At 52.6% G+C, this 13,301-nt stretch overlaps 27 non-coding genes across 27 annotated transcripts; 9 read left to right on the forward strand and 18 right to left on the reverse strand.

Annotated features, from left to right (window-relative positions):
- Positions 1-270: 270 nt before the first annotated feature.
- Positions 271-342, forward strand: Trnap-agg (transfer RNA proline (anticodon AGG)). The gene has a single exon. It is a non-coding gene; the product is annotated as a tRNA-Pro (tRNA).
- Positions 343-526: 184 nt separating this feature from the next.
- On the reverse strand, positions 527-599 carry Trnav-aac (transfer RNA valine (anticodon AAC)). Its single transcript has one exon. It is a non-coding gene; the product is annotated as a tRNA-Val (tRNA).
- A 158-nt stretch (positions 600-757) lies between these two features.
- On the reverse strand, positions 758-830 carry Trnav-cac (transfer RNA valine (anticodon CAC)). Its single transcript has one exon. It is a non-coding gene; the product is annotated as a tRNA-Val (tRNA).
- A 488-nt stretch (positions 831-1,318) lies between these two features.
- Trnap-agg (transfer RNA proline (anticodon AGG)) lies at positions 1,319-1,390 on the forward strand. Its single transcript has one exon. It is a non-coding gene; the product is annotated as a tRNA-Pro (tRNA).
- Positions 1,391-1,574: 184 nt separating this feature from the next.
- Positions 1,575-1,647, reverse strand: Trnav-aac (transfer RNA valine (anticodon AAC)). Its single transcript has one exon. It is a non-coding gene; the product is annotated as a tRNA-Val (tRNA).
- Positions 1,648-1,805: 158 nt separating this feature from the next.
- Positions 1,806-1,878, reverse strand: Trnav-cac (transfer RNA valine (anticodon CAC)). The gene has a single exon. It is a non-coding gene; the product is annotated as a tRNA-Val (tRNA).
- Positions 1,879-2,366: 488 nt separating this feature from the next.
- Trnap-agg (transfer RNA proline (anticodon AGG)) lies at positions 2,367-2,438 on the forward strand. The gene has a single exon. It is a non-coding gene; the product is annotated as a tRNA-Pro (tRNA).
- A 184-nt stretch (positions 2,439-2,622) lies between these two features.
- On the reverse strand, positions 2,623-2,695 carry Trnav-aac (transfer RNA valine (anticodon AAC)). Its single transcript has one exon. It is a non-coding gene; the product is annotated as a tRNA-Val (tRNA).
- A 158-nt stretch (positions 2,696-2,853) lies between these two features.
- On the reverse strand, positions 2,854-2,926 carry Trnav-cac (transfer RNA valine (anticodon CAC)). The gene has a single exon. It is a non-coding gene; the product is annotated as a tRNA-Val (tRNA).
- Positions 2,927-3,414: 488 nt separating this feature from the next.
- On the forward strand, positions 3,415-3,486 carry Trnap-agg (transfer RNA proline (anticodon AGG)). Its single transcript has one exon. It is a non-coding gene; the product is annotated as a tRNA-Pro (tRNA).
- A 184-nt stretch (positions 3,487-3,670) lies between these two features.
- On the reverse strand, positions 3,671-3,743 carry Trnav-aac (transfer RNA valine (anticodon AAC)). The gene has a single exon. It is a non-coding gene; the product is annotated as a tRNA-Val (tRNA).
- A 158-nt stretch (positions 3,744-3,901) lies between these two features.
- Trnav-cac (transfer RNA valine (anticodon CAC)) lies at positions 3,902-3,974 on the reverse strand. Its single transcript has one exon. It is a non-coding gene; the product is annotated as a tRNA-Val (tRNA).
- Positions 3,975-4,462: 488 nt separating this feature from the next.
- Positions 4,463-4,534, forward strand: Trnap-agg (transfer RNA proline (anticodon AGG)). The gene has a single exon. It is a non-coding gene; the product is annotated as a tRNA-Pro (tRNA).
- Positions 4,535-4,718: 184 nt separating this feature from the next.
- On the reverse strand, positions 4,719-4,791 carry Trnav-aac (transfer RNA valine (anticodon AAC)). Its single transcript has one exon. It is a non-coding gene; the product is annotated as a tRNA-Val (tRNA).
- A 158-nt stretch (positions 4,792-4,949) lies between these two features.
- On the reverse strand, positions 4,950-5,022 carry Trnav-cac (transfer RNA valine (anticodon CAC)). Its single transcript has one exon. It is a non-coding gene; the product is annotated as a tRNA-Val (tRNA).
- A 488-nt stretch (positions 5,023-5,510) lies between these two features.
- Positions 5,511-5,582, forward strand: Trnap-agg (transfer RNA proline (anticodon AGG)). Its single transcript has one exon. It is a non-coding gene; the product is annotated as a tRNA-Pro (tRNA).
- A 184-nt stretch (positions 5,583-5,766) lies between these two features.
- Trnav-aac (transfer RNA valine (anticodon AAC)) lies at positions 5,767-5,839 on the reverse strand. Its single transcript has one exon. It is a non-coding gene; the product is annotated as a tRNA-Val (tRNA).
- A 158-nt stretch (positions 5,840-5,997) lies between these two features.
- Positions 5,998-6,066, reverse strand: Trnav-cac (transfer RNA valine (anticodon CAC)). The gene has a single exon. It is a non-coding gene; the product is annotated as a tRNA-Val (tRNA).
- Positions 6,067-6,537: 471 nt separating this feature from the next.
- Positions 6,538-6,609, forward strand: Trnap-agg (transfer RNA proline (anticodon AGG)). The gene has a single exon. It is a non-coding gene; the product is annotated as a tRNA-Pro (tRNA).
- Positions 6,610-6,793: 184 nt separating this feature from the next.
- Positions 6,794-6,866, reverse strand: Trnav-aac (transfer RNA valine (anticodon AAC)). The gene has a single exon. It is a non-coding gene; the product is annotated as a tRNA-Val (tRNA).
- A 158-nt stretch (positions 6,867-7,024) lies between these two features.
- Trnav-cac (transfer RNA valine (anticodon CAC)) lies at positions 7,025-7,097 on the reverse strand. Its single transcript has one exon. It is a non-coding gene; the product is annotated as a tRNA-Val (tRNA).
- A 488-nt stretch (positions 7,098-7,585) lies between these two features.
- On the forward strand, positions 7,586-7,657 carry Trnap-agg (transfer RNA proline (anticodon AGG)). Its single transcript has one exon. It is a non-coding gene; the product is annotated as a tRNA-Pro (tRNA).
- Positions 7,658-7,841: 184 nt separating this feature from the next.
- Positions 7,842-7,914, reverse strand: Trnav-aac (transfer RNA valine (anticodon AAC)). Its single transcript has one exon. It is a non-coding gene; the product is annotated as a tRNA-Val (tRNA).
- Positions 7,915-8,072: 158 nt separating this feature from the next.
- Trnav-cac (transfer RNA valine (anticodon CAC)) lies at positions 8,073-8,145 on the reverse strand. Its single transcript has one exon. It is a non-coding gene; the product is annotated as a tRNA-Val (tRNA).
- Positions 8,146-8,633: 488 nt separating this feature from the next.
- Positions 8,634-8,705, forward strand: Trnap-agg (transfer RNA proline (anticodon AGG)). Its single transcript has one exon. It is a non-coding gene; the product is annotated as a tRNA-Pro (tRNA).
- Positions 8,706-8,889: 184 nt separating this feature from the next.
- Positions 8,890-8,962, reverse strand: Trnav-aac (transfer RNA valine (anticodon AAC)). The gene has a single exon. It is a non-coding gene; the product is annotated as a tRNA-Val (tRNA).
- Positions 8,963-9,120: 158 nt separating this feature from the next.
- On the reverse strand, positions 9,121-9,193 carry Trnav-cac (transfer RNA valine (anticodon CAC)). Its single transcript has one exon. It is a non-coding gene; the product is annotated as a tRNA-Val (tRNA).
- Positions 9,194-13,301: the final 4,108 nt, after the last annotated feature.

Below are 13,301 nucleotides of genomic sequence, written 5' to 3' on the forward strand. Positions count from 1 at the left end.
ATCACCTCCTTAGCAGCAGGCAGTGCGAGCCCAGCTGCAGCTTTACATGAAGATGCCAATAGCGCTGGGAGGCCGCCGACCGCGGGCCACGGCACCTCCGAGAACGGTGCTGCCCATGACCCATTGTGTCGCTACACAGTCTGTCGAAGAACAGCACTGCCGGCAGAGAGCACCTCCCCCATCCCGCCAGCCGCACCAGACTCGAAGAGCACCCTGGACGACTTCGAGGGACGCAGTTTGCTGGAATATTTGGCGCTCGCGCTGTCACAGGGCTCGTTGGTCTAGGGGTATGATTCCTGCTTAGGGTGCAGGAGGTCCCGGGTTCAAATCCCGGACGAGCCCTAGCGTTTTGTGCAAACTGGTCGCACGTCGGTGGCTGAGTCAGCGCAAAAAACTGCCCGTCAATGTAAAGCTAATTTCATATTTGCTCTAAGGAACTGACCCTCTGGTCCGACGTATGAAGGTGATTACCAAGGTTTCGGTACAGATCGTAGCAAATGCTTGTCGGTTTAAAGTGATGAAAAAGTGTTTCCGCCCGGGATCGAACCGGGGACCTTCTGCGTGTTAGGCAGACGTGATAACCGCTACACCACGGAAACTACTGCTTTCAGGCTTGCTTCACAGACAACTTGTAACAAGGTTGCCATCGTAACTTAAAAATTCAATAAATGCGGCACTTGCATGACGAAGGTACATGCAGCAGATCCACACATGACGTGGCTCACTGGAGTAGTATGCGACATAGGCAGGAAAATACTGTTCCCGCCCGGGATCGAACCGGGGACCTTCTGCGTGTGAAGCAGACGTGACAACCGCTACACTACGGAAACGACGGACACGCTCACTCCATCCTTGTACACTCGAAGGCGCCTCAGCCTTTCTTTGGCCCGCGCATGCACACACCATAGTTCTTTTGACAGCCTAAAACCCATCGCTGCCGAGGGCTCAACAAGTCTTCGGGGTGCTCGAGAGGGTGTCTGTCGTAGCATCCCGAACGAGATAGCGGCGTTTCGCGCAGTCGTTATTGCAAGTCACATTAGCAAAAACAATCACCTCCTTAGCAGCAGGCAGTGCGAGCCCAGCTGCAGCTTTACATGAAGATGCCAATAGCGCTGGGAGGCCGCCGACCGCGGGCCACGGCACCTCCGAGAACGGTGCTGCCCATGACCCATTGTGTCGCTACACAGTCTGTCGAAGAACAGCACTGCCGGCAGAGAGCACCTCCCCCATCCCGCCAGCCGCACCAGACTCGAAGAGCACCCTGGACGACTTCGAGGGACGCAGTTTGCTGGAATATTTGGCGCTCGCGCTGTCACAGGGCTCGTTGGTCTAGGGGTATGATTCCTGCTTAGGGTGCAGGAGGTCCCGGGTTCAAATCCCGGACGAGCCCTAGCGTTTTGTGCAAACTGGTCGCACGTCGGTGGCTGAGTCAGCGCAAAAAACTGCCCGTCAATGTAAAGCTAATTTCATATTTGCTCTAAGGAACTGACCCTCTGGTCCGACGTATGAAGGTGATTACCAAGGTTTCGGTACAGATCGTAGCAAATGCTTGTCGGTTTAAAGTGATGAAAAAGTGTTTCCGCCCGGGATCGAACCGGGGACCTTCTGCGTGTTAGGCAGACGTGATAACCGCTACACCACGGAAACTACTGCTTTCAGGCTTGCTTCACAGACAACTTGTAACAAGGTTGCCATCGTAACTTAAAAATTCAATAAATGCGGCACTTGCATGACGAAGGTACATGCAGCAGATCCACACATGACGTGGCTCACTGGAGTAGTATGCGACATAGGCAGGAAAATACTGTTCCCGCCCGGGATCGAACCGGGGACCTTCTGCGTGTGAAGCAGACGTGACAACCGCTACACTACGGAAACGACGGACACGCTCACTCCATCCTTGTACACTCGAAGGCGCCTCAGCCTTTCTTTGGCCCGCGCATGCACACACCATAGTTCTTTTGACAGCCTAAAACCCATCGCTGCCGAGGGCTCAACAAGTCTTCGGGGTGCTCGAGAGGGTGTCTGTCGTAGCATCCCGAACGAGATAGCGGCGTTTCGCGCAGTCGTTATTGCAAGTCACATTAGCAAAAACAATCACCTCCTTAGCAGCAGGCAGTGCGAGCCCAGCTGCAGCTTTACATGAAGATGCCAATAGCGCTGGGAGGCCGCCGACCGCGGGCCACGGCACCTCCGAGAACGGTGCTGCCCATGACCCATTGTGTCGCTACACAGTCTGTCGAAGAACAGCACTGCTGGCAGAGAGCACCTCCCCCATCCCGCCAGCCGCACCAGACTCGAAGAGCACCCTGGACGACTTCGAGGGACGCAGTTTGCTGGAATATTTGGCGCTCGCGCTGTCACAGGGCTCGTTGGTCTAGGGGTATGATTCCTGCTTAGGGTGCAGGAGGTCCCGGGTTCAAATCCCGGACGAGCCCTAGCGTTTTGTGCAAACTGGTCGCACGTCGGTGGCTGAGTCAGCGCAAAAAACTGCCCGTCAATGTAAAGCTAATTTCATATTTGCTCTAAGGAACTGACCCTCTGGTCCGACGTATGAAGGTGATTACCAAGGTTTCGGTACAGATCGTAGCAAATGCTTGTCGGTTTAAAGTGATGAAAAAGTGTTTCCGCCCGGGATCGAACCGGGGACCTTCTGCGTGTTAGGCAGACGTGATAACCGCTACACCACGGAAACTACTGCTTTCAGGCTTGCTTCACAGACAACTTGTAACAAGGTTGCCATCGTAACTTAAAAATTCAATAAATGCGGCACTTGCATGACGAAGGTACATGCAGCAGATCCACACATGACGTGGCTCACTGGAGTAGTATGCGACATAGGCAGGAAAATACTGTTCCCGCCCGGGATCGAACCGGGGACCTTCTGCGTGTGAAGCAGACGTGACAACCGCTACACTACGGAAACGACGGACACGCTCACTCCATCCTTGTACACTCGAAGGCGCCTCAGCCTTTCTTTGGCCCGCGCATGCACACACCATAGTTCTTTTGACAGCCTAAAACCCATCGCTGCCGAGGGCTCAACAAGTCTTCGGGGTGCTCGAGAGGGTGTCTGTCGTAGCATCCCGAACGAGATAGCGGCGTTTCGCGCAGTCGTTATTGCAAGTCACATTAGCAAAAACAATCACCTCCTTAGCAGCAGGCAGTGCGAGCCCAGCTGCAGCTTTACATGAAGATGCCAATAGCGCTGGGAGGCCGCCGACCGCGGGCCACGGCACCTCCGAGAACGGTGCTGCCCATGACCCATTGTGTCGCTACACAGTCTGTCGAAGAACAGCACTGCCGGCAGAGAGCACCTCCCCCATCCCGCCAGCCGCACCAGACTCGAAGAGCACCCCGGACGACTTCGAGGGACGCAGTTTGCTGGAATATTTGGCGCTCGCGCTGTCACAGGGCTCGTTGGTCTAGGGGTATGATTCCTGCTTAGGGTGCAGGAGGTCCCGGGTTCAAATCCCGGACGAGCCCTAGCGTTTTGTGCAAACTGGTCGCACGTCGGTGGCTGAGTCAGCGCAAAAAACTGCCCGTCAATGTAAAGCTAATTTCATATTTGCTCTAAGGAACTGACCCTCTGGTCCGACGTATGAAGGCGATTACCAAGGTTTCGGTACAGATCGTAGCAAATGCTTGTCGGTTTAAAGTGATGAAAAAGTGTTTCCGCCCGGGATCGAACCGGGGACCTTCTGCGTGTTAGGCAGACGTGATAACCGCTACACCACGGAAACTACTGCTTTCAGGCTTGCTTCACAGACAACTTGTAACAAGGTTGCCATCGTAACTTAAAAATTCAATAAATGCGGCACTTGCATGACGAAGGTACATGCAGCAGATCCACACATGACGTGGCTCACTGGAGTAGTATGCGACATAGGCAGGAAAATACTGTTCCCGCCCGGGATCGAACCGGTGACCTTCTGCGTGTGAAGCAGACGTGACAACCGCTACACTACGGAAACGACGGACACGCTCACTCCATCCTTGTACACTCGAAGGCGCCTCAGCCTTTCTTTGGCCCGCGCATGCACACACCATAGTTCTTTTGACAGCCTAAAACCCATCGCTGCCGAGGGCTCAACAAGTCTTCGGGGTGCTCGAGAGGGTGTCTGTCGTAGCATCCCGAACGAGATAGCGGCGTTTCGCGCAGTCGTTATTGCAAGTCACATTAGCAAAAACAATCACCTCCTTAGCAGCAGGCAGTGCGAGCCCAGCTGCAGCTTTACATGAAGATGCCAATAGCGCTGGGAGGCCGCCGACCGCGGGCCACGGCACCTCCGAGAACGGTGCTGCCCATGACCCATTGTGTCGCTACACAGTCTGTCGAAGAACAGCACTGCCGGCAGAGAGCACCTCCCCCATCCCGCCAGCCGCACCAGACTCGAAGAGCACCCTGGACGACTTCGAGGGACGCAGTTTGCTGGAATATTTGGCGCTCGCGCTGTCACAGGGCTCGTTGGTCTAGGGGTATGATTCCTGCTTAGGGTGCAGGAGGTCCCGGGTTCAAATCCCGGACGAGCCCTAGCGTTTTGTGCAAACTGGTCGCACGTCGGTGGCTGAGTCAGCGCAAAAAACTGCCCGTCAATGTAAAGCTAATTTCATATTTGCTCTAAGGAACTGACCCTCTGGTCCGACGTATGAAGGTGATTACCAAGGTTTCGGTACAGATCGTAGCAAATGCTTGTCGGTTTAAAGTGATGAAAAAGTGTTTCCGCCCGGGATCGAACCGGGGACCTTCTGCGTGTTAGGCAGACGTGATAACCGCTACACCACGGAAACTACTGCTTTCAGGCTTGCTTCACAGACAACTTGTAACAAGGTTGCCATCGTAACTTAAAAATTCAATAAATGCGGCACTTGCATGACGAAGGTACATGCAGCAGATCCACACATGACGTGGCTCACTGGAGTAGTATGCGACATAGGCAGGAAAATACTGTTCCCGCCCGGGATCGAACCGGGGACCTTCTGCGTGTGAAGCAGACGTGACAACCGCTACACTACGGAAACGACGGACACGCTCACTCCATCCTTGTACACTCGAAGGCGCCTCAGCCTTTCTTTGGCCCGCGCATGCACACACCATAGTTCTTTTGACAGCCTAAAACCCATCGCTGCCGAGGGCTCAACAAGTCTTCGGGGTGCTCGAGAGGGTGTCTGTCGTAGCATCCCGAACGAGATAGCGGCGTTTCGCGCAGTCGTTATTGCAAGTCACATTAGCAAAAACAATCACCTCCTTAGCAGCAGGCAGTGCGAGCCCAGCTGCAGCTTTACATGAAGATGCCAATAGCGCTGGGAGGCCGCCGACCGCGGGCCACGGCACCTCCGAGAACGGTGCTGCCCATGACCCATTGTGTCGCTACACAGTCTGTCGAAGAACAGCACTGCCGGCAGAGAGCACCTCCCCCATCCCGCCAGCCGCACCAGACTCGAAGAGCACCCTGGACGACTTCGAGGGACGCAGTTTGCTGGAATATTTGGCGCTCGCGCTGTCACAGGGCTCGTTGGTCTAGGGGTATGATTCCTGCTTAGGGTGCAGGAGGTCCCGGGTTCAAATCCCGGACGAGCCCTAGCGTTTTGTGCAAACTGGTCGCACGTCGGTGGCTGAGTCAGCGCAAAAAACTGCCCGTCAATGTAAAGCTAATTTCATATTTGCTCTAAGGAACTGACCCTCTGGTCCGACGTATGAAGGTGATTACCAAGGTTTCGGTACAGATCGTAGCAAATGCTTGTCGGTTTAAAGTGATGAAAAAGTGTTTCCGCCCGGGATCGAACCGGGGACCTTCTGCGTGTTAGGCAGACGTGATAACCGCTACACCACGGAAACTACTGCTTTCAGGCTTGCTTCACAGACAACTTGTAACAAGGTTGCCATCGTAACTTAAAAATTCAATAAATGCGGCACTTGCATGACGAAGGTACATGCAGCAGATCCACACATGACGTGGCTCACTGGAGTAGTATGCGACATAGGCAGGAAAATACTGTTCCCGCCCGGGATCGAACCGGGGACCTTCTGCGTGTGAAGCAGACGTGACAACCGCTACACTACTCCATCCTTGTACACTCGAAGTCGCCTCAGCCTTTCTTTGGCCCGCGCATGCACACACCATAGTTCTTTTGACAGCCTAAAACCCATCGCTGCCGAGGGCTCAACAAGTCTTCGGGGTGCTCGAGAGGGTGTCTGTCGTAGCATCCCGAACGAGATAGCGGCGTTTCGCGCAGTCGTTATTGCAAGTCACATTAGCAAAAACAATCACCTCCTTAGCAGCAGGCAGTGCGAGCCCAGCTGCAGCTTTACATGAAGATGCCAATAGCGCTGGGAGGCCGCCGACCGCGGGCCACGGCACCTCCGAGAACGGTGCTGCCCATGACCCATTGTGTCGCTACACAGTCTGTCGAAGAACAGCACTGCCGGCAGAGAGCACCTCCCCCATCCCGCCAGCCGCACCAGACTCGAAGAGCACCCTGGACGACTTCGAGGGACGCAGTTTGCTGGAATATTTGGCGCTCGCGGTGCCACAGGGCTCGTTGGTCTAGGGGTATGATTCCTGCTTAGGGTGCAGGAGGTCCCGGGTTCAAATCCCGGACGAGCCCTAGCGTTTTGTGCAAACTGGTCGCACGTCGGTGGCTGAGTCAGCGCAAAAAACTGCCCGTCAATGTAAAGCTAATTTCATATTTGCTCTAAGGAACTGACCCTCTGGTCCGACGTATGAAGGTGATTACCAAGGTTTCGGTACAGATCGTAGCAAATGCTTGTCGGTTTAAAGTGATGAAAAAGTGTTTCCGCCCGGGATCGAACCGGGGACCTTCTGCGTGTTAGGCAGACGTGATAACCGCTACACCACGGAAACTACTGCTTTCAGGCTTGCTTCACAGACAACTTGTAACAAGGTTGCCATCGTAACTTAAAAATTCAATAAATGCGGCACTTGCATGACGAAGGTACATGCAGCAGATCCACACATGACGTGGCTCACTGGAGTAGTATGCGACATAGGCAGGAAAATACTGTTCCCGCCCGGGATCGAACCGGGGACCTTCTGCGTGTGAAGCAGACGTGATAACCGCTACACTACGGAAACGACGGACACGCTCACTCCATCCTTGTACACTCGAAGGCGCCTCAGCCTTTCTTTGGCCCGCGCATGCACACACCATAGTTCTTTTGACAGCCTAAAACCCATCGCTGCCGAGGGCTCAACAAGTCTTCGGGGTGCTCGAGAGGGTGTCTGTCGTAGCATCCCGAACGAGATAGCGGCGTTTCGCGCAGTCGTTATTGCAAGTCACATTAGCAAAAACAATCACCTCCTTAGCAGCAGGCAGTGCGAGCCCAGCTGCAGCTTTACATGAAGATGCCAATAGCGCTGGGAGGCCGCCGACCGCGGGCCACGGCACCTCCGAGAACGGTGCTGCCCATGACCCATTGTGTCGCCACACAGTCTGTCGAAGAACAGCACTGCCGGCAGAGAGCACCTCCCCCATCCCGCCAGCCGCACCAGACTCGAAGAGCACCCTGGACGACTTCGAGGGACGCAGTTTGCTGGAATATTTGGCGCTCGCGCTGTCACAGGGCTCGTTGGTCTAGGGGTATGATTCCTGCTTAGGGTGCAGGAGGTCCCGGGTTCAAATCCCGGACGAGCCCTAGCGTTTTGTGCAAACTGGTCGCACGTCGGTGGCTGAGTCAGCGCAAAAAACTGCCCGTCAATGTAAAGCTAATTTCATATTTGCTCTAAGGAACTGACCCTCTGGTCCGACGTATGAAGGTGATTACCAAGGTTTCGGTACAGATCGTAGCAAATGCTTGTCGGTTTAAAGTGATGAAAAAGTGTTTCCGCCCGGGATCGAACCGGGGACCTTCTGCGTGTTAGGCAGACGTTATAACCGCTACACCACGGAAACTACTGCTTTCAGGCTTGCTTCACAGACAACTTGTAACAAGGTTGCCATCGTAACTTAAAAATTCAATAAATGCGGCACTTGCATGACGAAGGTACATGCAGCAGATCCACACATGACGTGGCTCACTGGAGTAGTATGCGACATAGGCAGGAAAATACTGTTCCCGCCCGGGATCGAACCGGGGACCTTCTGCGTGTGAAGCAGACGTGATAACCGCTACACTACGGAAACGACGGACACGCTCACTCCATCCTTGTACACTCGAAGGCGCCTCAGCCTTTCTTTGGCCCGCGCATGCACACACCATAGTTCTTTTGACAGCCTAAAACCCATCGCTGCCGAGGGCTCAACAAGTCTTCGGGGTGCTCGAGAGGGTGTCTGTCGTAGCATCCCGAACGAGATAGCGGCGTTTCGCGCAGTCGTTATTGCAAGTCACATTAGCAAAAACAATCACCTCCTTAGCAGCAGGCAGTGCGAGCCCAGCTGCAGCTTTACATGAAGATGCCAATAGCGCTGGGAGGCCGCCGACCGCGGGCCACGGCACCTCCGAGAACGGTGCTGCCCATGACCCATTGTGTCGCTACACAGTCTGTCGAAGAACAGCACTGCCGGCGGAGAGCACCTCCCCCATCCCGCCAGCCGCACCAGACTCGAAGAGCACCCTGGACGACTTCGAGGGACGCAGTTTGCTGGAATATTTGGCGCTCGCGCTGTCACAGGGCTCGTTGGTCTAGGGGTATGATTCCTGCTTAGGGTGCAGGAGGTCCCGGGTTCAAATCCCGGACGAGCCCTAGCGTTTTGTGCAAACTGGTCGCACGTCGGTGGCTGAGTCAGCGCAAAAAACTGCCCGTCAATGTAAAGCTAATTTCATATTTGCTCTAAGGAACTGACCCTCTGGTCCGACGTATGAAGGTGATTACCAAGGTTTCGGTACAGATCGTAGCAAATGCTTGTCGGTTTAAAGTGATGAAAAAGTGTTTCCGCCCGGGATCGAACCGGGGACCTTCTGCGTGTTAGGCAGACGTTATAACCGCTACACCACGGAAACTACTGCTTTCAGGCTTGCTTCACAGACAACTTGTAACAAGGTTGCCATCGTAACTTAAAAATTCAATAAATGCGGCACTTGCATGACGAAGGTACATGCAGCAGATCCACACATGACGTGGCTCACTGGAGTAGTATGCGACATAGGCAGGAAAATACTGTTCCCGCCCGGGATCGAACCGGGGACCTTCTGCGTGTGAAGCAGACGTGATAACCGCTACACTTCGGAAACGACGGACACGCTCACTCCATCCTTGTACACTCGAAGTCGCCTCAGCCTTTCTTTGGCCCGCGCATGCACACACCATAGTTCTTTTGACAGCCTAAAACCCATCGCTGCCGAGGGCTCAACAAGTCTTCGGGGTGCTCGAGAGGGTGTCTGTCGTAGCATCCCGAACGAGATAGCGGCGTTTCGCGCAGTCGTTATTGCAAGTCACATTAGCAAAAACAATCACCTCCTTAGCAGCAGGCAGTGCGAGCCCAGCTGCAGCTTTACATGAAGATGCCAATAGCGCTGGGAGGCCGCCGACCGCGGGCCACGGCACCTCCGAGAACGGTGCTGCCCATGACCCATTGTGTCGCTACACAGTCTGTCGAAGAACAGCACTGCCGGCAGAGAGCACCTCCCCCATCCCGCCAGCCGCACCAGACTCGAAGAGCACCCTGGACGACTTCGAGGGACGCAGTTTGCTGGAATATTTGGCGCTCGCGCTGTCACAGGGCTCGTTGGTCTAGGGGCAGTGCAGTCAGCCGGCGGACGCGGTCGAGGTCGGATGTGCTGTGCTGCGCGCCGCGCCGTCGTTGTTTTCGTGTGGTGAGTCACTGCGCTTGCTTCAGTGTCTACCAGTGTTTTGGTGTAATCTGGAAATGAACTCGATTTCGTGATGTCTCAACCGAGTAGGAAAGACACATTGAAGTTTACTTTTGACAGAAACTTTGTCCGACCTAAATCTTTTGAAGTTGAGCAATGGTTAGAAGATGAAGTAAAGATAGGACTTGAGGATATAATCGGGATACATCTTTCGATTGTCAGTAGCACCGTTTTCGTTAAATTAGCTCGATCAGACATGTGTGAGAAAATAGTTGAATCTTGTGGTGGTATCCTCAAATTTAAACATAGCGATGGCAATGTGGGTGAAGTTGTTGTTTCGCATGCCGGCCTAGGAATACGGACTGTTCGACTCTTTGAACTTCCATTTGAAATAACCAGTGAACAGATCAACGCAGTGCTCTGTCCCTACGGTAAAATCATCAGCAATATTGCGGAACGTTGGTCTAGTGCACATAAATTCCCGGTTCTTAATGGGGTGCGGCAATTGAAAATCGAGCTGCAGAAGCACATCCCGTCTTATGTTAACATATGCGGGTATCGTGCGATAGTAATGTACGATGATCAGCCTCGAACGTGTGCCGCATGCAACTCGACAGGTCACGTGCGTGCCGAATGCATGCAGAGGCGAGTGGCGCAGCTGCCTGCCGGCGAGGCAGCCAGGCCCCCCGCGATGACAACACTGCCTGTGACGTACGTCGCCGTGGCGCGTGGGCTTTCAGCTACATCCACGGTCACCGAAATCAGTGAAAATACTGTTGTGCCTGCGCCAGTGACGCAAATGGGGACTGTTGCAACGCCGGAAGAGACCCCACCTAAACCCATAGAAGTATCGCCGTCCGTAGTAGTCACAGAAGAACAGGCATCCGACATGCAAACGGCTGCGTCCCAATCGGCCGCTGCTACTCCACGGGGGGAATCTCCAGCAGGTTCCGATCAAGGCCCACACAATCGTACGTCTCCCAGAAAAACTAAAAAACGGAGAGTTGCCCGCCAGGGTGCAGAACAGATTGCACCGGTTCTGCGCGAAAAGGCTAAACTGATAGGTGAACAACTCAGTGACAAAGCATCTGATAGCACAAACCATGATCATCCCTCAGCCAGTTTACCATCAGTCCTTGACAATGTCTCAGATGCTCTCCCTCTGAACCCTGAACAGTCAGCTCAACTCCGAACCGACTGTGATGTCCGCATGGTCAAACTCTATCCTGCACCAGAGTCGGTAACGACCTCGACACAACCGCCGCCAACTAGTTGGGCGGACGATACAGAATCCACTGCCGAAGTAGACAGTATGGATACTTCCGAAACGGTGACAGCCGTCACTTCAGTCTCCAACGACGACGATGTTACCGAGAAAGATAACGCCTCGACAGAAACTGCCGCGCAAAAAGAACGCACGACTGATCCCTTTTCAACCGGAGACTATTTTTAACTCTGCCTTTAAAGTGACTGTCAATACATGTTTTTGTTATCTGGAATTGCTTCCAAAGTGCTTCCACGACGTGACTTGTTTTTTCCAGCGTTATTTCTGTTTGATATCGGACTGATTTTAGGTATTGCTCCTGTTTAGTCCACCACTATTCCGCCACAGGCCTATCGACTTGCTACTCTCAATATTAATAAGATCCGTAGCGCTCTTAAACTGCAACACTTAAAGGACTTTTTATATGCAGCTGATGTAGACATTTTATTTGTACAAGAAGTAACAGAGATCAGACTTGATTGCATACCAGGTTATAATGTGATCACTAATCCTGGGGCCGGTTGCGAATTAGGTACAGCTTTTATTGTGAAGGAAGGTATCATTATTACCGACGTCACAAAACTGCCGAACAGTAGGGGCATTGCGGGCACTTTTTATAACAACAGACTAATTAATGTCTATGCCCCATCCGGTTCCAGTAATAGACGTCAAAGAGCAGAATTTTTTAAAGAAGAAATAGTTCCTCTCTTTGGCGTCCGCCACACCAATGTCATCTTCGGAGGCGACTTTAACTGTGTCATCAGTGCAAAGGACCAGACTCCCAATCTTAACAAATCACTTGAACTGGAACGAATTGTACGAGACTTGCGCTTAGTTGATTCTTGGGAGCTCAAGCATGGGGCAGCACCTGGGTTTACCCATATCACGACCCATTCGGCGAGCCGTCTTGATCGAATTTATGTCACACCCACTTTGAGGAATAACATTCTGCAGTCAGAAGTATGGCCAGTGGCTTTCTCAGACCATGCTGCATACATCTGTACTATAAGTCTAGACCGACAACGGACGTGTCGATACAGGGGCCTGTGGAAATTAAATGTTTCACATCTACAAGACTCGGCGTGTCAAGAAGCCTTCCTCAATACCTGGCGAGAATGTGAGCAACGATTTGCCTCTTATAATTCGGCCATTGATTGGTGGCTGAGGTGCGCCAAACCTAAAATTAGGTGGTGTTTCATGAACTACGCACGGGAAAAGAGCTTTTGGCTTCAAAGGACGATCAATTTCTATTTTCATTGTCTGCGGGAACTGTATATGCTCGGTACTTCGGCTGTCGAGAATTGTCAACGAATTAAGAAAATCCAGGCCAAAATCCTAACCCTAAGGAGGACGCAGCTAGAAGGCTACAAAGTCAGGTCGCGGGTCCAGACAACTGTACACCAAGAACTCACCTCAGTCTACCATATGATCCAAGAAAGTAAGAAAGGGTCCCGTAAAATACTGACGGAGTTAATTGCTGAGGATGGCGCAACGCTGACTACGCACAACGAGATTAAAGCGGCGGTGCTAAACTACTTCACCACCTTGATGTCAAATAAAGAAGTTAACGTGCAAGCGCAGGATGCTCTTTTGAATAATTTGCGCAACAGAGTCAGTCTCGTGGACGCGGAAAAGCTATTAGACGTGGCGACCGAAGAAGACGTGGAATATGTACTCTGGAAAAGTGCTAAGAATAAATCCCCCGGACCTGACGGAATTCCCGCCGAATTCTATCAAAAATTCTGGAACACCATAAGGGCGAAGATCACTTGCATCTGTAACGAACTTCTAGACCACAACAACGTGATCCCCACCAACTTCTGTGAAGGCATAATCGTTCTAATTAAAAAAACCTCAGGCAGTGCAAACGTAAAAAATCTAAGACCGATAACGCTACTCAACAGCGACTATAAAATCTTTGCGAGACTTTTGGCCCAAAGGCTTAAATCTACAATGACCAGTATCATTGGCCCTTACCAGACCAGCGTGGGCAAGGATCGAAAAATTCGACAGACTCTGTGCGACTACCGTGATTTAATCTCTATTGCGGAAGTCTGTAAGCTGAAATGTGCCATCATATCTTTGGACTTCGACAAAGCCTTTGACAGGGTAAACCACCAGTATCTCTTTCGTACCATGTATGCGATGGGTTTTCCACCTGGGTTCGTCGCAATTATAAAACAGATGGTAGCGACTAATTTATCCAGAGTCATCATCAATGGCCAGCCTACCCGAGCAATCGAGATAGCCAGTTCCGTCAGGCAG

This window comes from Schistocerca nitens, chromosome 2 (assembly GCF_023898315.1).
Source record: "Schistocerca nitens isolate TAMUIC-IGC-003100 chromosome 2, iqSchNite1.1, whole genome shotgun sequence".
NCBI classification, from domain to species: Eukaryota; Metazoa; Arthropoda; class Insecta; order Orthoptera; family Acrididae; genus Schistocerca; species Schistocerca nitens.